Genomic DNA, 22,847 nt, shown 5'->3' on the forward strand with positions numbered 1-22,847 from the left:
GGCAGCTGCCTATCATGTCATGCCCTACCTGCACAGGTGTGCTGGCTACTCAAATGATCCAATTAAGGAGGCCATTTAGTCAGCAGCAGCAGAAGTCCTGTGCCTGGACGCTCCAACAGGGGCCAGACACAAGCAGAAGCAGAAGCAGCAGAAGCAGCAGCAGCACCACCTTTTGTTTTTTGGCTGCAGCAGCAGCAAGGCCCACAGGGCTGGCTAGCTGGCTAGCCAGCAAGCAGGTAGCAATGAAAGTAGGAATCTTTCTTTTTAACCCTGTAAGGGGGTGGTGCACTGTACCCGAAGATACTGCCATATCGGGTCAATGCATAGGGCGACGGAAGCAAGCTTCGAAATCGGCCCCCGTTCTCAAAAATCCATTTAATATATGGTCCCCAGATAGGGGACGTATCAGATATTAAACTGATAAGAACAGATACTACACTTGATCTTAGCCAAAAGGCCGAGAAGCGATAACCGTGAAAGGGGCGGGCCCAACAAGGTCCCCTTCATGGGCACTATCACTGCTTGCTGTCAGGGAGGCTGCCAGACAATTTTCCATGCACACTCTGGGCTGGGGGGCAGTCAACCACCAGTACACACAGCAGAACCTAAACCCATACCATTATTGCTAAGCAGCAAGACAGGGGCCCATTGCACTCCCACGGGGCCTTTTTAAATGCAATCCATAACCCGGATTTGCCAGGAACCCTTCTTACTCCTCCTACTTGCATGTGACACTGGGCTTAGGATCTGCATAGGAAACACACACACAAGCACACACCTACCTTTGTTGCCTGCAGATGCCTCCTTGGCTGTCCCCAAACGGTATCAAACCAACACCCACGGGAGCTGTAAGCATAGAGGACATGCCTGCACCCCATTGGACTTACCTGTGTGGGTTAAATCCGGGTTATTTGACAACCTATGGCGGTGATGGTTCTGCTCAGGCAGAGCAGTGCTGATGCTCCTCATAAAGCTGTCGCTGCTGTGAAGGTTCTAGGTGACATCACAAATCCCTATGGTTACATACACAACAAAGCTGGGTTGTTGTTGTTTACACTCTGCAAGGCCTGTGGAAGTGAGTGACATCATAGCACTGTAGTTCTGAGGGTTCAAGATGGATGCAACAATCTCCTGTTGCTTCTATGAAGGCCGTAATAGACGACATCACCAAACAGCTCCATAGTCACATACACAGCAAAGGAGAGATGTTGTTTACACCTAGTGATGTCAGTGGTATTGAGTGACATCACAGCACAGTGCTAAGGCTCCTGGGCCTGGACACAGCAGCGGCTGCAATATCTCAACGGAGAATACGTTTATATCTATGTGTGTGTGTGCGCAAATATATATATATATATATATATATATATATATATATATATATATATATATATATATTTCTCCGCCGAAATCACTTTTAAACCCATTTCCACCTTTTTTTCCCTTCTCTTCCTCTTACTTTTTTTTCACGTTTTTTTACGTTTTTCTCCTTTTCGCCTCTTTTCTGGGCGTATTATTCTTCTTTTTCTTCTTTTTTTCGTCTAATGCATACCCCATCAGTGCAGCAATGCTTATTCAATACCGCCAGCAGATGGAGACACTGGGGATCATTTTCTAAGGATTTATACTGATTTTTCCTGTCTGAATTTGTCGCACAGAAAGTTGCAGGCCAAATATGTGTGACATTTCTGCGACTTTAGCTTCTAGAGCATTTTTACAACATTATACATAGGTGCTGAATACATAAAAAAGCGACTGTTCAGCGACAGACAAGTCGCATCGGCTGAAAGTAGGCCAGAAATGTCAGTCCATGTTTGGAGCAGGTTTAGATACAGTCTAAAGCATAGATCTCAAAGTCTGTGCACAGAATTTAGCAAGGGCCTCGCACCTTCTGATGCATCAGGTAGGTGCACAATAGCATAGCCTAACCCTCTGTACTTTGGTCTATATTGATGCGGGACATAGACAGCCAGCTGATGACCAATCCATTAGTGCAATGGATGGCTGGAAGCATTTGTCTTTGCCTTTGCAATACCACAGAAGCAATGCATGGTCAATGTACAGCAATGACACACCCTGTGTGAACAGCCAGGAGACCCCCCCCCCCCCCATGTTATGTTACATAGTTACATAGTTAGTACGGTCGAAAAAAGACATATGTCCATCAAGTTCAACCAGGGAATTAAGGGGTAGGGGTGTGGCGCGATATTGGGGAAGGGATGAGATTTTATATTTCTTCATAAGCATTAATCTTATTTTGTCAATTAGGAACATTCAGCACCCACCCGCTATCAAGGCAGCTGCCTATCATGTCATGCCCTACCTGCACAGGTGTGCTGGCTACTCAAATGATCCAATTAAGGAGGCCATTTAGTCAGCAGCAGCAGAAGTCCTGTGCCTGGACGCTCCAACAGGGGCCAGACACAAGCAGAAGCAGAAGCAGCAGAAGCAGCAGCAGCACCACCTTTTGTTTTTTGGCTGCAGCAGCAGCAAGGCCCACAGGGCTGGCTAGCTGGCTAGCCAGCAAGCAGGTAGCAATGAAAGTAGGAATCTTTCTTTTTAACCCTGTAAGGGGGTGGTGCACTGTACCCGAAGATACTGCCATATCGGGTCAATGCATAGGGCGAACGGAAGCAAGCTTCGAAATCGGCCCCCGTTCTCAAAAATCCATTTAATATATGGTCCCCAGATAGGGGACGTATCAGATATTTAACTGATAAGAACAGATACTACACTTGATCTTAGCCAAAAGGCCGAGAAGCGATAACCGTGAAAGGGCGGGCCCAACAAGGTCCCCTTCATGGGCACTATCACTGCTTGCTGTCAGGGAGGCTGCCAGACAATTTTCCATGCACACTCTGGCTGGGGGGGCAGTCAACCACCAGTACACACAGCAGAACCTAAACCCATACCATTATTGCTAAGCAGCAAGACAGGGGCCCATTGCACTCCCACGGGGCCTTTTTAATGCAATCCATAACCCGGATTTGCCAGGAACCCTTCTTACTCCTCCTACTTGCATGTGACACTGGGCTTAGGATCTGCATAGGAAAACACACACACAAGCACACACCTACCTTTGTTGCCTGCAGATGCCTCCTTGCTGTCCCCAAACGGTATCAAACCAACACCCACGGGAAGCTGTAAGCATAGAGGACATGCCTGCACCCCATTGGACTTACCTGTGTGGGTTAAATCCGGGTTATTTGACAACCTATGGCGGTGATGGTTCTGCTCAGGCAGAGCAGTGCTGATGCTCCTCATAAAGCTGTCGCTGCTGTGAAGGTTCTAGGTGACATCACAAATCCCTATGGTTACATACACAACAAAGCTGGGTTGTTGTTGTTTACACTCTGCAAGGCCTGTGGAAGTGAGTGACATCATAGCACTGTAGTTCTGAGGGTTCAAGATGGATGCAACAATCTCCTGTTGCTTCTATGAAGGCCGTAATAGACGACATCACCAAACAGCTCCATAGTCACATACACAGCAAAGGAGAGATGTTGTTTACACCTAGTGATGTCAGTGGTATTGAGTGACATCACAGCACAGTGCTAAGGCTCCTGGGCCTGGACACAGCAGCGGCTGCAATATCTCAACGGAGAATACGTTTATATCTATGTGTGTGTGTGCGCATATATATATATATATATATATATATATATATATATATATAATATTTCTCCGCCGAAATCACTTTTAAACCCATTTCCACCTTTTTTTCCCTCTCTTCCTCTTACTTTTTTTTCACGTTTTTTTACGTTTTTCTCCTTTTCGCCTCTTTTCTGGGCGTATTATTCTTCTTTTTCTTCTTTTTTTCGTCTAATGCATACCCCATCAGTGCAGCAATGCTTATTCAATACCGCCAGCAGATGGAGACACTGGGGGATCATTTTCTAAGGATTTATACTGATTTTTCCTGTCTGAATTTGTCGCACAGAAAGTTGCAGGCCAAATATGTGTGACATTTCTGCGACTTTAGCTTCTAGAGCATTTTTACAACATTATACATAGGTGCTGAATACATAAAAAGCGACTGTTCAGCGACAGACAAGTCGCATCGGCTGAAAGTAGGCCAGAATGTCAGTCCATGTTGGAGCAGGTTTAGATACAGTCTAAAGCATAGATCTCAAAGTCTGTGCACAGAATTTAGCAAGGGCCTCGCACCTTCTGATGCATCAGGTAGGTGCACAATAGCATAGCCTAACCCTCTGTACTTTGGTCTATATTGATGCGGGACATAGACAGCCAGCTGATGACCAATCCATTAGTGCAATGGATGGCTGGAAGCATTTGTCTTTGCCTTTGCAATACCACAGAAGCAATGCATGGTCAATGTACAGCAATGACACACCTGTGTGAACAGCCAGGAGACCCCCCCCCCATGTTATGTTACATAGTTACATAGTTAGTACGGTCGAAAAAAGACATATGTCCATCAAGTTCAACCAGGGAATTAAGGGGTAGGGGTGTGGCGCGATATTGGGGAAGGGATGAGATTTTATATTTCTTCATAAGCATTAATCTTATTTTGTCAATTAGGAACATTCAGCACCCACCCGCTATCAAGGCAGCTGCCTATCATGTCATGCCCTACCTGCACAGGTGTGCTGGCTACTCAAATGATCCAATTAAGGAGGCCATTTAGTCAGCAGCAGCAGAAGTCCTGTGCCTGGACGCTCCAACAGGGGCCAGACACAAGCAGAAGCAGAAGCAGCAGAAGCAGCAGCAGCACCACCTTTTGTTTTTTGGCTGCAGCAGCAGCAAGGCCCACAGGGCTGGCTAGCTGGCTAGCCAGCAAGCAGGTAGCAATGAAAGTAGGAATCTTTCTTTTTAACCCTGTAAGGGGGTGGTGCACTGTACCCGAAGATACTGCCATATCGGGTCAATGCATAGGGCGACGGAAGCAAGCTTCGAAATCGGCCCCCGTTCTCAAAAATCCATTTAATATATGGTCCCCAGATAGGGGACGTATCAGATATTAAACTGATAAGAACAGATACTACACTTGATCTTAGCCAAAAGGCCGAGAAGCGATAACCGTGAAAGGGGCGGGCCCAACAAGGTCCCCTTCATGGGCACTATCACTGCTTGCTGTCAGGGAGGCTGCCAGACAATTTTCCATGCACACTCTGGGCTGGGGGGCAGTCAACCACCAGTACACACAGCAGAACCTAAACCCATACCATTATTGCTAAGCAGCAAGACAGGGGCCCATTGCACTCCCACGGGGCCTTTTTAAATGCAATCCATAACCCGGATTTGCCAGGAACCCTTCTTACTCCTCCTACTTGCATGTGACACTGGGCTTAGGATCTGCATAGGAAACACACACACAAGCACACACCTACCTTTGTTGCCTGCAGATGCCTCCTTGGCTGTCCCCAAACGGTATCAAACCAACACCCACGGGAAGCTGTAAGCATAGAGGACATGCCTGCACCCCATTGGACTTACCTGTGTGGGTTAAATCCGGGTTATTTGACAACCTATGGCGGTGATGGTTCTGCTCAGGCAGAGCAGTGCTGATGCTCCTCATAAAGCTGTCGCTGCTGTGAAGGTTCTAGGTGACATCACAAATCCCTATGGTTACATACACAACAAAGCTGGGTTGTTGTTGTTTACACTCTGCAAGGCCTGTGGAAGTGAGTGACATCATAGCACTGTAGTTCTGAGGGTTCAAGATGGATGCAACAATCTCCTGTTGCTTCTATGAAGGCCGTAATAGACGACATCACCAAACAGCTCCATAGTCACATACACAGCAAAGGAGAGATGTTGTTTACACCTAGTGATGTCAGTGGTATTGAGTGACATCACAGCACAGTGCTAAGGCTCCTGGGCCTGGACACAGCAGCGGCTGCAATATCTCAACGGAGAATACGTTTATATCTATGTGTGTGTGTGCGCATATATATATATATATATATATATATATATATATATATATATATATATTTCTCCGCCGAAATCACTTTTAAACCCATTTCCACCTTTTTTTCCCTTCTCTTCCTCTTACTTTTTTTTCACGTTTTTTTACGTTTTTCTCCTTTTCGCCTCTTTTCTGGGCGTATTATTCTTCTTTTTCTTCTTTTTTTTCGTCTAATGCATACCCCATCAGTGCAGCAATGCTTATTCAATACCGCCAGCAGATGGAGACACTGGGGGATCATTTTCTAAGGATTTATACTGATTTTTCCTGTCTGAATTTGTCGCACAGAAAGTTGCAGGCCAAATATGTGTGACATTTCTGCGACTTTAGCTTCTAGAGCATTTTTACAACATTATACATAGGTGCTGAATACATAAAAAGCGACTGTTCAGCGACAGACAAGTCGCATCGGCTGAAAGTAGGCCAGAATGTCAGTCCATGTTGGAGCAGGTTTAGATACAGTCTAAAGCATAGATCTCAAAGTCTGTGCACAGAATTTAGCAAGGGCCTCGCACCTTCTGATGCATCAGGTAGGTGCACAATAGCATAGCCTAACCCTCTGTACTTTGGTCTATATTGATGCGGGACATAGACAGCCAGCTGATGACCAATCCATTAGTGCAATGGATGGCTGGAAGCATTTGTCTTTGCCTTTGCAATACCACAGAAGCAATGCATGGTCAATGTACAGCAATGACACACCTGTGTGAACAGCCAGGAGACCCCCCCCCCCCCATGTTATGTTACATAGTTACATAGTTAGTACGGTCGAAAAAAGACATATGTCCATCAAGTTCAACCAGGGAATTAAGGGGTAGGGGTGTGGCGCGATATTGGGGAAGGGATGAGATTTTATATTTCTTCATAAGCATTAATCTTATTTTGTCAATTAGGAACATTCAGCACCCACCCGCTATCAAGGCAGCTGCCTATCATGTCATGCCCTACCTGCACAGGTGTGCTGGCTACTCAAATGATCCAATTAAGGAGGCCATTTAGTCAGCAGCAGCAGAAGTCCTGTGCCTGGACGCTCCAACAGGGGCCAGACACAAGCAGAAGCAGAAGCAGCAGAAGCAGCAGCAGCACCACCTTTTGTTTTTTGGCTGCAGCAGCAGCAAGGCCCACAGGGCTGGCTAGCTGGCTAGCCAGCAAGCAGGTAGCAATGAAAGTAGGAATCTTTCTTTTTAACCCTGTAAGGGGGTGGTGCACTGTACCCGAAGATACTGCCATATCGGGTCAATGCATAGGGCGACGGAAGCAAGCTTCGAAATCGGCCCCCGTTCTCAAAAATCCATTTAATATATGGTCCCCAGATAGGGGACGTATCAGATATTTAACTGATAAGAACAGATACTACACTTGATCTTAGCCAAAAGGCCGAGAAGCGATAACCGTGAAAGGGGCGGGCCCAACAAGGTCCCCTTCATGGGCACTATCACTGCTTGCTGTCAGGGAGGCTGCCAGACAATTTTCCATGCACACTCTGGGCTGGGGGGCAGTCAACCACCAGTACACACAGCAGAACCTAAACCCATACCATTATTGCTAAGCAGCAAGACAGGGGCCCATTGCACTCCCACGGGGCCTTTTTAAATGCAATCCATAACCCGGATTTGCCAGGAACCCTTCTTACTCCTCCTACTTGCATGTGACACTGGGCTTAGGATCTGCATAGGAAACACACACACAAGCACACACCTACCTTTGTTGCCTGCAGATGCCTCCTTGGCTGTCCCCAAACGGTATCAAACCAACACCCACGGGAAGCTGTAAGCATAGAGGACATGCCTGCACCCCATTGGACTTACCTGTGTGGGTTAAATCCGGGTTATTTGACAACCTATGGCGGTGATGGTTCTGCTCAGGCAGAGCAGTGCTGATGCTCCTCATAAAGCTGTCGCTGCTGTGAAGGTTCTAGGTGACATCACAAATCCCTATGGTTACATACACAACAAAGCTGGGTTGTTGTTGTTTACACTCTGCAAGGCCTGTGGAAGTGAGTGACATCATAGCACTGTAGTTCTGAGGGTTCAAGATGGATGCAACAATCTCCTGTTGCTTCTATGAAGGCCGTAATAGACGACATCACCAAACAGCTCCATAGTCACATACACAGCAAAGGAGAGATGTTGTTTACACCTAGTGATGTCAGTGGTATTGAGTGACATCACAGCACAGTGCTAAGGCTCCTGGGCCTGGACACAGCAGCGGCTGCAATATCTCAACGGAGAATACGTTTATATCTATGTGTGTGTGTGCGCATATATATATATATATATATATATATATATATATATATATATATATTTCTCCGCCGAAATCACTTTTAAACCCATTTCCACCTTTTTTTCCCTTCTCTTCCTCTTACTTTTTTTTCACGTTTTTTTACGTTTTTCTCCTTTTCGCCTCTTTTCTGGGCGTATTATTCTTCTTTTTCTTCTTTTTTTTCGTCTAATGCATACCCCATCAGTGCAGCAATGCTTATTCAATACCGCCAGCAGATGGAGACACTGGGGGATCATTTTCTAAGGATTTATACTGATTTTTCCTGTCTGAATTTGTCGCACAGAAAGTTGCAGGCCAAATATGTGTGACATTTCTGCGACTTTAGCTTCTAGAGCATTTTTACAACATTATACATAGGTGCTGAATACATAAAAAGCGACTGTTCAGCGACAGACAAGTCGCATCGGCTGAAAGTAGGCCAGAATGTCAGTCCATGTTGGAGCAGGTTTAGATACAGTCTAAAGCATAGATCTCAAAGTCTGTGCACAGAATTTAGCAAGGGCCTCGCACCTTCTGATGCATCAGGTAGGTGCACAATAGCATAGCCTAACCCTCTGTACTTTGGTCTATATTGATGCGGGACATAGACAGCCAGCTGATGACCAATCCATTAGTGCAATGGATGGCTGGAAGCATTTGTCTTTGCCTTTGCAATACCACAGAAGCAATGCATGGTCAATGTACAGCAATGACACACCTGTGTGAACAGCCAGGAGACCCCCCCCCCCCCCCCCCCCCATGTTATGTTACATAGTTACATAGTTAGTACGGTCGAAAAAAGACATATGTCCATCAAGTTCAACCAGGGAATTAAGGGGTAGGGGTGTGGCGCGATATTGGGGAAGGGATGAGATTTTATATTTCTTCATAAGCATTAATCTTATTTTGTCAATTAGGAACATTCAGCACCCACCCGCTATCAAGGCAGCTGCCTATCATGTCATGCCCTACCTGCACAGGTGTGCTGGCTACTCAAATGATCCAATTAAGGAGGCCATTTAGTCAGCAGCAGCAGAAGTCCTGTGCCTGGACGCTCCAACAGGGGCCAGACACAAGCAGAAGCAGAAGCAGCAGAAGCAGCAGCAGCACCACCTTTTGTTTTTTGGCTGCAGCAGCAGCAAGGCCCACAGGGCTGGCTAGCTGGCTAGCCAGCAAGCAGGTAGCAATGAAAGTAGGAATCTTTCTTTTTAACCCTGTAAGGGGGTGGTGCACTGTACCCGAAGATACTGCCATATCGGGTCAATGCATAGGGCGACGGAAGCAAGCTTCGAAATCGGCCCCCGTTCTCAAAAATCCATTTAATATATGGTCCCCAGATAGGGGACGTATCAGATATTAAACTGATAAGAACAGATTTTTTGATTGAAAGAGCTTTATTTTCCGTTCAGTCATTACAAGTCGTACAATAAATTACAGTCACACAAAGCATGATAGTACAATACACAGCAAAGGTTCCCTAAGCTATACATCGCACACCATGCTACTCTAACATTCAGCTCAATCCTGCAATAGAAAAGCACAAGAGATCAAACAAAAACCAAATAATACAATCTGTGATCGGGGTAGGGGTGTGGGCGACTATGTGGGGGTAGGGAGGGGGCGGATCACAGGGCCAAACTGTTGGGCTGTATCTTCAGGGAGACATGGGAGAAGGAGAGGGGTCTTCACTCCTCTTCTTCCTCATCAACGACCGAGCTGTCCAAGATGGAATAGTCTCTAAGCAGGTTCTTGATGAACCTGCGGCAGTCCCGGACGGACATGTTTTCCCTGTTGATCACGAGGCGGTTCCTGGAGAGCCACACTGCGTCCTTAAAACAGTTCATAAGGCGCCAGGCCTCCTGGATGGCCTCCACGTCGTGGGTCCCAGGGAACAGGCCGTAAAGCACCGAATGGTACGATAGGCAGCTCCTGGGCACTGAGTCTCTGAGTTCCTGTTCTAGGGCGTCCAACAGACCCTGTGCAAAGGGGCACTGCCAAAACACGTGGAAAGATGTTTCCTCCACGTAGGGGCAACGGGGGCAGTACCGGGTCTTGCACAGGTTGCGGGCATGCATGAATGACCTGAGAGAGAGACCTCCCATGACGGCCATCCACGACAAGTCCTTGTGTCCATTGGTAAGCCGCTTTGAGGCCACATTGTTCCAAACTGTCTCTGCAGTGGCTGCGGGGAGTCCCGGAACCAGCTCGGTCGAGTCCTTAGCTCGGATGAGCTTGTGGATTGTCTTTGGCTTCCATAGGTCTGGTTTCAGTCCTTCCAGCTGGTGCTCCCTCACAAACCGGACAACATCCCCATAGAACCAGGGAGTGTTCCAGTTGTAAGGGATGGAGCTGTCCCACTTGTCCCAGCCCAGCTGTCTCCAGAGGGGCATGAGAAGCAAGCGAGACATGGACCTGCCCGCTGAGCCAGTCTTTTCTACAAGAGTCCGCTGCACCGTGACACATGCAAAGGAGGCCCTCAGCAGAGCGGGGATGTCGGGTATTCCCTTCCCACCCTTGCGGGGTTCCTTGTACATCACGGTCCTCTTGACTCTGTCCATTTTGCCCCAGACGAAGCCAAATACTGTCCGGGTGATGGCCTTGCAAACGGTGGTATGGGGAGGCCAGGCCTGTGCGGTATATTGGAGCACAGGCAAAACTTCACTCCGCAGGACAAGTGCCTTGCCTTCCATCGTGAGCTTTCTGGAGCTCCACAGTCCGATCTTTGAGTTTATCCTTCCTAGTCGGTCTTGCCAAGACTTAAGGGCCGCTCCTTCCTTCCCGAACCAGACTCCAAGAATTTGAATGAAGTCCGGCTTAATAGTAAAGGGGAAGGGGGCGGAAGAAGCCAGGTGCCACTCCCCGAAGAGCATGGCCTCCGACTTCCCGCAGTTGACTTTTGCCCCCGAAGCTCTGCCGAAGTCCTCGCAGGTCTGGACGAGTGCAGTCACCGAACGCTGGTCAGCGCAGAAGACGGTCACGTCGTCCATGTAGAGCGAGCACTTGACCTCGTGGCGATCTGGTCCTGGTGCGGTGATCCCTCTGATCTCTCCACTCTGCCGGATAGTCTCAGCGAAGAGCTCTATAACACAAACAAAAAGGAGAGGTGAAAGAGGGCAGCCTTGTCTAACCCCTGAAAGAATGGAAAAGGGGTCAGTCTTCCAGCCGTTCACCAACACCGTGCTGTAAATGTCAAAATACATAACGTTAACAAAAGAGCAAAACATCTTCCCCAGACCCAGCCTGCGCAAAACCCTGTCCATGAATGCGTGGGAGACACGGTCGAACGCCTTCTCCTGATCTAAGCTGACCAGGGCGGCGCGGCCCCCGCGGTCCTGGATGTAATGGACCGTGTCTCTCACAAGGGCAAGGCTGTCGGCAATCCTGCGGCCAGGAATGCTGCAGGTCTGGTCCGGATGGACGATCTGCCCCATGACAGGTTTCAGCCTGTTGGCCAGCACCTTGGCGAGGATCTTGTAGTCCACGTTCAGGAGAGAGATGGGACGCCAGTTTTTCAGGTCACATCTCTCCCCCTTCCGCTTATACAAGATCGTGATCATCCCTTCCCTCAACGACGGAGGCATTCTGCCCCCCACCACCATCTCCTCGTACACCTCCAACAGGTCCGGACAGGTCAGGTCACCCAGCGCTACGTAGAGCTCGGCCGGGAGACCGTCACTGCCCGGGGTCCTGCCGGGCTTAAAGGATTTAGCGGCAGAGAGCTGCTCCCCCACCGTCAAGGGATCGTCCATAGCCGCCGCACCTGCGGGATCAACAACGTTAGTGACACCTGACAGGAACCTCTCGGCGGCTTCGGGGTCGGATGACTTGGGGGCGTAGAGGTTGCTGTAGAAGTCGTGGACGACCCCCATCACTTCCTCCTTGCCGCTCCTCATGTGTCCGGTCTCATCTCGTAGCTCAGTCAGGGGCGTGTGGCCGGCATGGAGCTTCCTGAAAAAGAAAGAGTTACATTTCTCACCCTTCTCCAGGTTCTCCACCTTGGAACGAAAGACGATTCGCTTGGATTCCTCCTCAAAGTGCCTTTTCAAGCTCTTTTTGGTCTCCTCCAGCTCCTCCCTGACGTCCCAGCCACACTGGAGCAGGTCCTGCAGGGACCGCAGCTCGCGCTGCAGTTTCCTCAAGTCCCACTTCTTCGCACACGCCTGTTGTCTGCCTTTTGCCTGAAAGAAACAACGGAATTCGACTTTAACATATTCCCACCAGTCGCTGATGCACTTGAACAGACATTTGTCATTTCGCCATACAAGGTACGCATCCCTAAGTTCCTCCATGACCTCCCTCTGCTCCAACAGGGCACAATTCAACTTCCAGGAGCCTGGGCCAGGTGGGAATCCATGGCCCAGAGTCCCCCGGAATCGAATGGCCCTGTGGTCAGAGAAGAAGCAGGGGACCATAGAGTACGACACCTTTCTGACTGCTCTCGAAGTGAAGATGAAGTCTATCCGAGAACGGAGCGAGCCATCGGGGCGGCTCCACGTATAGTTTACGGAGCCGTTCCCGACGGACCCGACAACGTCCTGCAAGGATGCCTCCGTCACCATCTCAATCAGCAGTTTAGACGTCACGTCCAGGTTGGCGGATGTGCCAGAACTGCGCCCGTCCACCTCAATGGGGCAGTTGAAGTCACCACCCAACACTACTGCCCTAGTGGTGGCGAGTTCAGCCCGCAGGGCCTGGAGAACCTCCAGTCGGACATCCCTCTCAGGGGAGGCGTACACGTTGATGAGCCGCACGGGCTCACCCGCCCAGGAACCGTCTGCGACAAGAAGTCTGCCACAGACGAGCTCCCGGACGGAATCAAGTGCAAAGTTACCTCCCCTGATCAGGATGGCCACCCCCGCAGACCTATTGTCGCCCCCACCAGACCAGTAGGAAGGGCCGTGAGGCCACTGCCTGGCCAGATGGTTGTAAGACCTAGAAGCAGACAAAGCACATTCCTGCAACATGTAAACATCACACCTCTGGGAATCTAAGAACGTAAGAACAGTCTGGAATCTAAACCAAGCTCTAATACTCCTCACATTAATGCAGAAGATGTTGAGATCAGCCATGGGAATAAAAAAGAGAGGTTAGTTCTGATACTAGTTACCAGTCTGGTCGGACGGGTCCTCTTCTCTGGCGCCTGTCGGCTCGTGTGGCTTCTCGTAGCGCCCTTCCAAGAACTCGTCGTAGACCGTGTTGGACGGAGTGTCCAGGATTTTCTTAACCTCTGGGTCCTGCAGCAGCTCCTCCATAGATTGAGCTTGGACTGGCTCTGCTTGGACCTGCTCCACTTGGGCCTGCTCCATCACCTCCTCTCCTTCTGAAGCCTCAGGGCTCTCGCAGACCTGCTCCATCTCCTCCTCCTCATCTGAAGCTTGAGGGGTTTCGCAGGTCTCGATTATCTTTCTTTTGTGGGACTCTTCTGATACGTTGTCCCTTCCTTTCCTCTTCCTCTGTATGGTACCTGGGGGAGGAAGCACAGGAAAGTCCTCCGAAGGGCGGGCACCAGCAGCTGGAGGGGGGTTAGGTGCTGCTGGGCCAGGAGAGAAAGGAGGCTGGGTGGGGCGGGGGGCAGGAGAGAGTGCCCGGGCAGGGGAGGACGGGGCAGGGGTGGGCCGGGCAGGGGAGGACGGGGCAGGGGTGGGCCGGGCAGGGGAGGACGGGGCAGGGGTGGGCCGGGGTGGGGTACGGGGGGCAGGGGTGGGCCGGGGTGGGGTACGGGGGGCAGGGGTGGGGCGGGATGGGGCAGGAGGGGTGGGGGTGGGACGGGATGGGGCAGGAGGGGCAGGGGTGGGACGGGATGGGGCAGGAGGGGCAGGGGTGGGACGGGATGGGGCAGGGGTGGGACGGGATGGGGCAGGGGTGGGGCGGGATGGGGCAGGAGATGGGGCGGGAGGGGCAGGGGATGGGGCGGGAGGTGCAGGGGAGGGGCGGGACGGGGCAGGGGTGGTGGCTTTCGCCTTCTTACCCTCCTTGGTCGGCTTGGCCATCCGTGGTGTTGGCTCCGGAGCTGGGGCTGGCTTCGGTGCTCTCGCTGCCACAGATGCCCATGTTCTCTCCCTCTGGGGGCAGTCCTTGTAGCTGTGGGCTGCCAGTCCGCAGAGGTTGCAGGTCTTGCTCTTGGGGCAGTCCTTGGTCGTGTGACCTGTCACACGGCAATACCTGCAGGCATCCTCCGTACAGTCCTTGCCCTCGTGGCCCATCTTGCCACATCTCCTGCAGGTCTGCGGCATGTCCGGGTAGAAGATAAGTCCTGTGGAGTTGCCCAAGGAAAATGTCGTTGGCAGGTGCTGTAGTCCGTCTGGAGAAGCAGGGTTCTTGTTGAGTCTGACGACCACAGACCACTTGCAGGTCCAGTATCCGAGTGAGTTCAGGATGCGGGTGGGCTCCCTCACCACGGTGCAGAAGCGCTTCAGGAAGGTCGAGATGTCCGTGCCTGGGGTGTGTGGGTTCCGCATTGAGACCGTCACCCGCCTCTCCTCTCTTTGAATAAGGCAGTTGCCCACAAAGCGAGAGAAAGGGGATTCGGGACTCGCCGCTTTCACCACCTCCCAGTATCTTCTACAGGTCCCAATGGTGGCAAAGGTGATGTAGAAGATTCCCGAAAAGAAGGTTGCTATTCCCAGGGTGTCAGCCGTGGGGAAGCCTTGATCCGCCAGCATCTTCTTGCAGAACACGTCGTGGGACATGTCCGGCACCCTTCCGTCCACGGGCTTGAGCTTCAAGGCAACAGTCTGCCTCATCCAGGGCTCCAGGGTTGGAGCTTCCAGGTTAGGAATTCTGCCGCCCTTCTGCCTTGCCGTGGTGGAGGTTGAAGCTTGCTGTGGTTGGGGCTGGACCTCCAGGCCTTGCCCTGCAGCCTCCTGGGTGGACTTGCTGGTTGAGGCCATGGCTTCTTCCAGCAGGCTCTTTTCCGCTTCCTTGCTTGCTTGTGGAGAGAGGCTTCGCAAAGTCTTCTTTCCCGGGTGGGAGGAGCTATGCAGATCCGGTCCCGGTGGGAGGAGCTATGCAAATCCTTCTCCAGAGGCAGCGAGTTTCTTCGAAAAGATTCTGCGCCGCCTTCCTCTTCGCCGCTGTTCCGGAATTCACCGCCGATTCCCTTCTTCCAGGTTCTTCGTCGGCTTCTTCCGGAGCTGCAGTCTTCAAGATCTTCTCCTTCTTCAGATGTTCCGAGGCAGGCAGGAGACGATCTTCAGGTGGTATGCTCTAGAGAAATGCGGTTCTAATAAGAACGAAAAGTACTGCAATCGTACTACGCAAAATCTCTACCACAATGCTTGGAGTTCTTCAGACCGTAGCGATCATGGTATCTCCCCTGCCAGGTAAGTATAAGAACAGATTTTTTTTTTTTTTTTTTTTTTTTTTTTATCTAAAGCCGAGGAACGTGCTTTCGATTCACCCAAAGTGCAAGAAAAAGTGCAAACGTGTTACACTAAAAAAACGTGCACAAAGGATGCGGTCTATCGCAAGCCCTTCTCCGATAGGAGAGAGGCCCCCCAACAAACCTTACCCTTCGCCTCCGGACCAAAAGGTACCTGCGAGGTTCCAGGTTCGATGTCCCTTTTCGCCGAAGCTACTAGGGGACCACAAATGCTCCCGGCATCCCCCTTGGCGTTAGCCAAGGTATCTGCCCGCAGAGCCGATTACGGTAGGTACCCTGCCAAGCAGGAGTACCCGGGGTGTTTGCAGGGAGGTGCGGAACCTAATGGCCACACACACCTCCCCTAGACCGCCAGGAGGGACACCCAGAAGGGCTACCGCATCCTGACAAATCCTGTGATCACACAACACGCAAAAAGTGACACAGTGACGAAAAATAAATAAATAAGTGAATGTGTGCAGATATACTGCCCGGACATCCGGCCGGATCTATAAAAATTTCTCTGATCCTAGCCAGAAGGCCGGGAATCAAGAGGTGAGTGCCACAAGGTGAAGAGATTATGGTGCCCGTGCTTCAACTCAGTGAGTCTATCCTCCCAGTGAGTTTCGGCACCTCGGGGTCACCACTCCCCGAGGCACAAAAGTACCTCGGCTCTAGACCCTCTCAGCCTCATGGCGAGACCCGGAGGGAACAGGTCACATCGGGGCAGCCGTCGAGCTGATTCCTCAGAACCAGCCCCGGAAAGCCCTGGTACACCTGCATCCTCCATGCAGCACCCATCCCCACCAGCATGAAAACTGATAAGAACAGATACTACACTTGATCTTAGCCAAAAGGCCGAGAAGCGATAACCGTAAAAGGGGCGGGCCCAACAAGGTCCCCTTCATGGGCACTATCACTGCTTGCTGTCAGGGAGGCTGCCAGACAATTTTCCATGCACACTCTGGGCTGGGGGGCAGTCAACCACCAGTACACACAGCAGAACCTAAACCCATACCATTATTGCTAAGCAGCAAGACAGGGGCCCATTGCACTCCCACGGGGCCTTTTTAAATGCAATCCATAACCCGGATTTGCCAGGAACCCTTCTTACTCCTCCTACTTGCATGTGACACTGGGCTTAGGATCTGCATAGGAAACACACACACAAGCACACACCTACCTTTGTTGCCTGCAGATGCCTCCTTGGCTGTCCCCAAACGGTATCAAACCAACACCCACGGGAAGCTGTAAGCATAGAGGACATGCCTGCACCCCATTGGACTTACCTGTGTGGGTTAAATCCGGGTTATTTGACAACCTATGGCGGTGATGGTTCTGCTCAGGCAGAGCAGTGCTGATGCTCCTCATAAAGCTGTCGCTGCTGTGAAGGTTCTAGGTGACATCACAAATCCCTATGGTTACATACACAACAAAGCTGGGTTGTTGTTGTTTACACTCTGCAAGGCCTGTGGAAGTGAGTGACATCATAGCACTGTAGTTCTGAGGGTTCAAGATGGATGCAACAATCTCCTGTTGCTTCTATGAAGGCCGTAATAGACGACATCACCAAACAGCTCCATAGTCACATACACAGCAAAGGAGAGATGTTGTTTACACCTAGTGATGTCAGTGGTATTGAGTGACATCACAGCACAGTGCTAAGGCTCCTGGGCCTGGACACAGCAGCGGCTGCAATATCTCAACGGAGAATACGTTTATATCTATGTGTGTGTGTGTGCGCATATATATATATATATATATATATATATATATATTTCTCCGCCGAAATCACTTTTAAACCCATTTCCACCTTTTTTTCCCTTCTCTTCCTCTTACTTTTTTTTCACGTTTTTTTACGTTTTTCTCCTTTTCGCCTCTTTTCTGGGCGTATTATTCTTCTTTTTCTTCTTTTTTTTCGTCTAATGCATACCCCATCAGTGCAGCAATGCTTATTCAATACCGCCAGCAGATGGAGACACTGGGGGATCATTTTCTAAGGATTTATACTGATTTTTCCTGTCTGAATTTGTCGCACAGAAAGTTGCAGGCCAAATATGTGTGACATTTCTGCGACTTTAGCTTCTAGAGCATTTTTACAACATTATACATAGGTGCTGAATACATAAAAAGCGACTGTTCAGCGACAGACAAGTCGCATCGGCTGAAAGTAGGCCAGAATGTCAGTCCATGTTGGAGCAGGTTTAGATACAGTCTAAAGCATAGATCTCAAAGTCTGTGCACAGAATTTAGCAAGGGCCTCGCACCTTCTGATGCATCAGGTAGGTGCACAATAGCATAGCCTAACCCTCTGTACTTTGGTCTATATTGATGCGGGACATAGACAGCCAGCTGATGACCAATCCATTAGTGCAATGGATGGCTGGAAGCATTTGTCTTTGCCTTTGCAATACCACAGAAGCAATGCATGGTCAATGTACAGCAATGACACACCTGTGTGAACAGCCAGGAGACCCCCCCCCATGTTATGTTACATAGTTACATAGTTAGTACGGTCGAAAAAAGACATATGTCCATCAAGTTCAACCAGGGAATTAAGGGGTAGGGGTGTGGCGCGATATTGGGGAAGGGATGAGATTTTATATTTCTTCATAAGCATTAATCTTATTTTGTCAATTAGGAACATTCAGCACCCACCCGCTATCAAGGCAGCTGCCTATCATGTCATGCCCTACCTGCACAGGTGTGCTGGCTACTCAAATGATCCAATTAAGGAGGCCATTTAGTCAGCAGCAGCAGAAGTCCTGTGCCTGGACGCTCCAACAGGGGCCAGACACAAGCAGAAGCAGAAGCAGCAGAAGCAGCAGCAGCACCACCTTTTGTTTTTTGGCTGCAGCAGCAGCAAGGCCCACAGGGCTGGCTAGCTGGCTAGCCAGCAAGCAGGTAGCAATGAAAGTAGGAATCTTTCTTTTTAACCCTGTAAGGGGGTGGTGCACTGTACCCGAAGATACTGCCATATCGGGTCAATGCATAGGGCGACGGAAGCAAGCTTCGAAATCGGCCCCCGTTCTCAAAAATCCATTTAATATATGGTCCCCAGATAGGGGACGTATCAGATATTAAACTGATAAGAACAGATACTACACTTGATCTTAGCCAAAAGGCCGAGAAGCGATAACCGTGAAAGGGGCGGGCCCAACAAGGTCCCCTTCATGGGCACTATCACTGCTTGCTGTCAGGGAGGCTGCCAGACAATTTTCCATGCACACTCTGGGCTGGGGGGCAGTCAACCACCAGTACACACAGCAGAACCTAAACCCATACCATTATTGCTAAGCAGCAAGACAGGGGCCCATTGCACTCCCACGGGGCCTTTTTAAATGCAATCCATAACCCGGATTTGCCAGGAACCCTTCTTACTCCTCCTACTTGCATGTGACACTGGGCTTAGGATCTGCATAGGAAACACACACACAAGCACACACCTACCTTTGTTGCCTGCAGATGCCTCCTTGGCTGTCCCCAAACGGTATCAAACCAACACCCACGGGAAGCTGTAAGCATAGAGGACATGCCTGCACCCCATTGGACTTACCTGTGTGGGTTAAATCCGGGTTATTTGACAACCTATGGCGGTGATGGTTCTGCTCAGGCAGAGCAGTGCTGATGCTCCTCATAAAGCTGTCGCTGCTGTGAAGGTTCTAGGTGACATCACAAATCCCTATGGTTACATACACAACAAAGCTGGGTTGTTGTTGTTTACACTCTGCAAGGCCTGTGGAAGTGAGTGACATCATAGCACTGTAGTTCTGAGGGTTCAAGATGGATGCAACAATCTCCTGTTGCTTCTATGAAGGCCGTAATAGACGACATCACCAAACAGCTCCATAGTCACATACACAGCAAAGGAGAGATGTTGTTTACACCTAGTGATGTCAGTGGTATTGAGTGACATCACAGCACAGTGCTAAGGCTCCTGGGCCTGGACACAGCAGCGGCTGCAATATCTCAACGGAGAATACGTTTATATCTATGTGTGTGTGTGCGCATATATATATATATATATATATATATATATATATATATATATATATTTCTCCGCCGAAATCACTTTTAAACCCATTTCCACCTTTTTTTCCCTTCTCTTCCTCTTACTTTTTTTTCACGTTTTTTTACGTTTTTCTCCTTTTCGCCTCTTTTCTGGGCGTATTATTCTTCTTTTTCTTCTTTTTTTTCGTCTAATGCATACCCCATCAGTGCAGCAATGCTTATTCAATACCGCCAGCAGATGGAGACACTGGGGGATCATTTTCTAAGGATTTATACTGATTTTTCCTGTCTGAATTTGTCGCACAGAAAGTTGCAGGCCAAATATGTGTGACATTTCTGCGACTTTAGCTTCTAGAGCATTTTTACAACATTATACATAGGTGCTGAATACATAAAAAGCGACTGTTCAGCGACAGACAAGTCGCATCGGCTGAAAGTAGGCCAGAATGTCAGTCCATGTTGGAGCAGGTTTAGATACAGTCTAAAGCATAGATCTCAAAGTCTGTGCACAGAATTTAGCAAGGGCCTCGCACCTTCTGATGCATCAGGTAGGTGCACAATAGCATAGCCTAACCCTCTGTACTTTGGTCTATATTGATGCGGGACATAGACAGCCAGCTGATGACCAATCCATTAGTGCAATGGATGGCTGGAAGCATTTGTCTTTGCCTTTGCAATACCACAGAAGCAATGCATGGTCAATGTACAGCAATGACACACCTGTGTGAACAGCCAGGAGACCCCCCCCCCCCCCCCCCCCCCATGTTATGTTACATAGTTACATAGTTAGTACGGTCGAAAAAAGACATATGTCCATCAAGTTCAACCAGGGAATTAAGGGGTAGGGGTGTGGCGCGATATTGGGGAAGGGATGAGATTTTATATTTCTTCATAAGCATTAATCTTATTTTGTCAATTAGGAACATTCAGCACCCACCCGCTATCAAGGCAGCTGCCTATCATGTCATGCCCTACCTGCACAGGTGTGCTGGCTACTCAAATGATCCAATTAAGGAGGCCATTTAGTCAGCAGCAGCAGAAGTCCTGTGCCTGGACGCTCCAACAGGGGCCAGACACAAGCAGAAGCAGAAGCAGCAGAAGCAGCAGCAGCACCACCTTTTGTTTTTTGGCTGCAGCAGCAGCAAGGCCCACAGGGCTGGCTAGCTGGCTAGCCAGCAAGCAGGTAGCAATGAAAGTAGGAATCTTTCTTTTTAACCCTGTAAGGGGGTGGTGCACTGTACCCGAAGATACTGCCATATCGGGTCAATGCATAGGGCGACGGAAGCAAGCTTCGAAATCGGCCCCCGTTCTCAAAAATCCATTTAATATATGGTCCCCAGATAGGGGACGTATCAGATATTAAACTGATAAGAACAGATACTACACTTGATCTTAGCCAAAAGGCCGAGAAGCGATAACCGTGAAAGGGGCGGGCCCAACAAGGTCCCCTTCATGGGCACTATCACTGCTTGCTGTCAGGGAGGCTGCCAGACAATTTTCCATGCACACTCTGGGCTGGGGGGCAGTCAACCACCAGTACACACAGCAGAACCTAAACCCATACCATTATTGCTAAGCAGCAAGACAGGGGCCCATTGCACTCCCACGGGGCCTTTTTAAATGCAATCCATAACCCGGATTTGCCAGGAACCCTTCTTACTCCTCCTACTTGCATGTGACACTGGGCTTAGGATCTGCATAGGAAACACACACACAAGCACACACCTACCTTTGTTGCCTGCAGATGCCTCCTTGGCTGTCCCCAAACGGTATCAAACCAACACCCACGGGAAGCTGTAAGCATAGAGGACATGCCTGCACCCCATTGGACTTACCTGTGTGGGTTAAATCCGGGTTATTTGACAACCTATGGCGGTGATGGTTCTGCTCAGGCAGAGCAGTGCTGATGCTCCTCATAAAGCTGTCGCTGCTGTGAAGGTTCTAGGTGACATCACAAATCCCTATGGTTACATACACAACAAAGCTGGGTTGTTGTTGTTTACACTCTGCAAGGCCTGTGGAAGTGAGTGACATCATAGCACTGTAGTTCTGAGGGTTCAAGATGGATGCAACAATCTCCTGTTGCTTCTATGAAGGCCGTAATAGACGACATCACCAAACAGCTCCATAGTCACATACACAGCAAAGGAGAGATGTTGTTTACACCTAGTGATGTCAGTGGTATTGAGTGACATCACAGCACAGTGCTAAGGCTCCTGGGCCTGGACACAGCAGCGGCTGCAATATCTCAACGGAGAATACGTTTATATCTATGTGTGTGTGTGCGCATATATATATATATATATATATATATATATATATATATATATATTTCTCCGCCGAAATCACTTTTAAACCCATTTCCACCTTTTTTTCCCTTCTCTTCCTCTTACTTTTTTTTCACGTTTTTTTACGTTTTTCTCCTTTTCGCCTCTTTTCTGGGCGTATTATTCTTCTTTTTCTTCTTTTTTTTCGTCTAATGCATACCCCATCAGTGCAGCAATGCTTATTCAATACCGCCAGCAGATGGAGACACTGGGGGATCATTTTCTAAGGATTTATACTGATTTTTCCTGTCTGAATTTGTCGCACAGAAAGTTGCAGGCCAAATATGTGTGACATTTCTGCGACTTTAGCTTCTAGAGCATTTTTACAACATTATACATAGGTGCTGAATACATAAAAAGCGACTGTTCAGCGACAGACAAGTCGCATCGGCTGAAAGTAGGCCAGAATGTCAGTCCATGTTGGAGCAGGTTTAGATACAGTCTAAAGCATAGATCTCAAAGTCTGTGCACAGAATTTAGCAAGGGCCTCGCACCTTCTGATGCATCAGGTAGGTGCACAATAGCATAGCCTAACCCTCTGTACTTTGGTCTATATTGATGCGGGACATAGACAGCCAGCTGATGACCAATCCATTAGTGCAATGGATGGCTGGAAGCATTTGTCTTTGCCTTTGCAATACCACAGAAGCAATGCATGGTCAATGTACAGCAATGACACACCTGTGTGAACAGCCAGGAGACCCCCCCCCCCCCATGTTATGTTACATAGTTACATAGTTAGTACGGTCGAAAAAAGACATATGTCCATCAAGTTCAACCAGGGAATTAAGGGGTAGGGGTGTGGCGCGATATTGGGGAAGGGATGAGATTTTATATTTCTTCATAAGCATTAATCTTATTTTGTCAATTAGGAACATTCAGCACCCACCCGCTATCAAGGCAGCTGCCTATCATGTCATGCCCTACCTGCACAGGTGTGCTGGCTACTCAA

The 22,847-nt window shown here is 49.3% G+C and overlaps 6 non-coding genes and 2 pseudogenes across 6 annotated transcripts; all 8 read right to left on the reverse strand.

The window, feature by feature from the left end:
• Positions 1–278: 278 nt before the first annotated feature.
• Positions 279–469, reverse strand: LOC130329121 (U2 spliceosomal RNA). Its single transcript, XR_008872929.1, has one exon. It is a non-coding gene; the product is annotated as a U2 spliceosomal RNA (small nuclear RNA).
• Positions 470–2,573: 2,104 nt separating this feature from the next.
• On the reverse strand, positions 2,574–2,765 carry LOC130329128 (U2 spliceosomal RNA). Its single transcript, XR_008872934.1, has one exon. It is a non-coding gene; the product is annotated as a U2 spliceosomal RNA (small nuclear RNA).
• Positions 2,766–4,847: 2,082 nt separating this feature from the next.
• On the reverse strand, positions 4,848–5,038 carry LOC130329125 (U2 spliceosomal RNA). Its single transcript, XR_008872931.1, has one exon. It is a non-coding gene; the product is annotated as a U2 spliceosomal RNA (small nuclear RNA).
• A 2,092-nt stretch (positions 5,039–7,130) lies between these two features.
• On the reverse strand, positions 7,131–7,321 carry LOC130329122 (U2 spliceosomal RNA). The gene has a single exon (XR_008872930.1). It is a non-coding gene; the product is annotated as a U2 spliceosomal RNA (small nuclear RNA).
• Positions 7,322–9,419: 2,098 nt separating this feature from the next.
• Positions 9,420–9,593, reverse strand: LOC130329123 (U2 spliceosomal RNA; annotated as a pseudogene).
• Positions 9,594–16,267: 6,674 nt separating this feature from the next.
• Positions 16,268–16,427, reverse strand: LOC130329124 (U2 spliceosomal RNA; annotated as a pseudogene).
• Positions 16,428–18,503: 2,076 nt separating this feature from the next.
• LOC130329126 (U2 spliceosomal RNA) lies at positions 18,504–18,694 on the reverse strand. Its single transcript, XR_008872932.1, has one exon. It is a non-coding gene; the product is annotated as a U2 spliceosomal RNA (small nuclear RNA).
• Positions 18,695–20,793: 2,099 nt separating this feature from the next.
• Positions 20,794–20,984, reverse strand: LOC130329127 (U2 spliceosomal RNA). The gene has a single exon (XR_008872933.1). It is a non-coding gene; the product is annotated as a U2 spliceosomal RNA (small nuclear RNA).
• Positions 20,985–22,847: the final 1,863 nt, after the last annotated feature.

The sequence above is a fragment of the Hyla sarda genome, unplaced genomic scaffold (genome assembly GCF_029499605.1).
Source record: "Hyla sarda isolate aHylSar1 unplaced genomic scaffold, aHylSar1.hap1 scaffold_3158, whole genome shotgun sequence".
Classification (NCBI taxonomy): Eukaryota; Metazoa; Chordata; class Amphibia; order Anura; family Hylidae; genus Hyla; species Hyla sarda.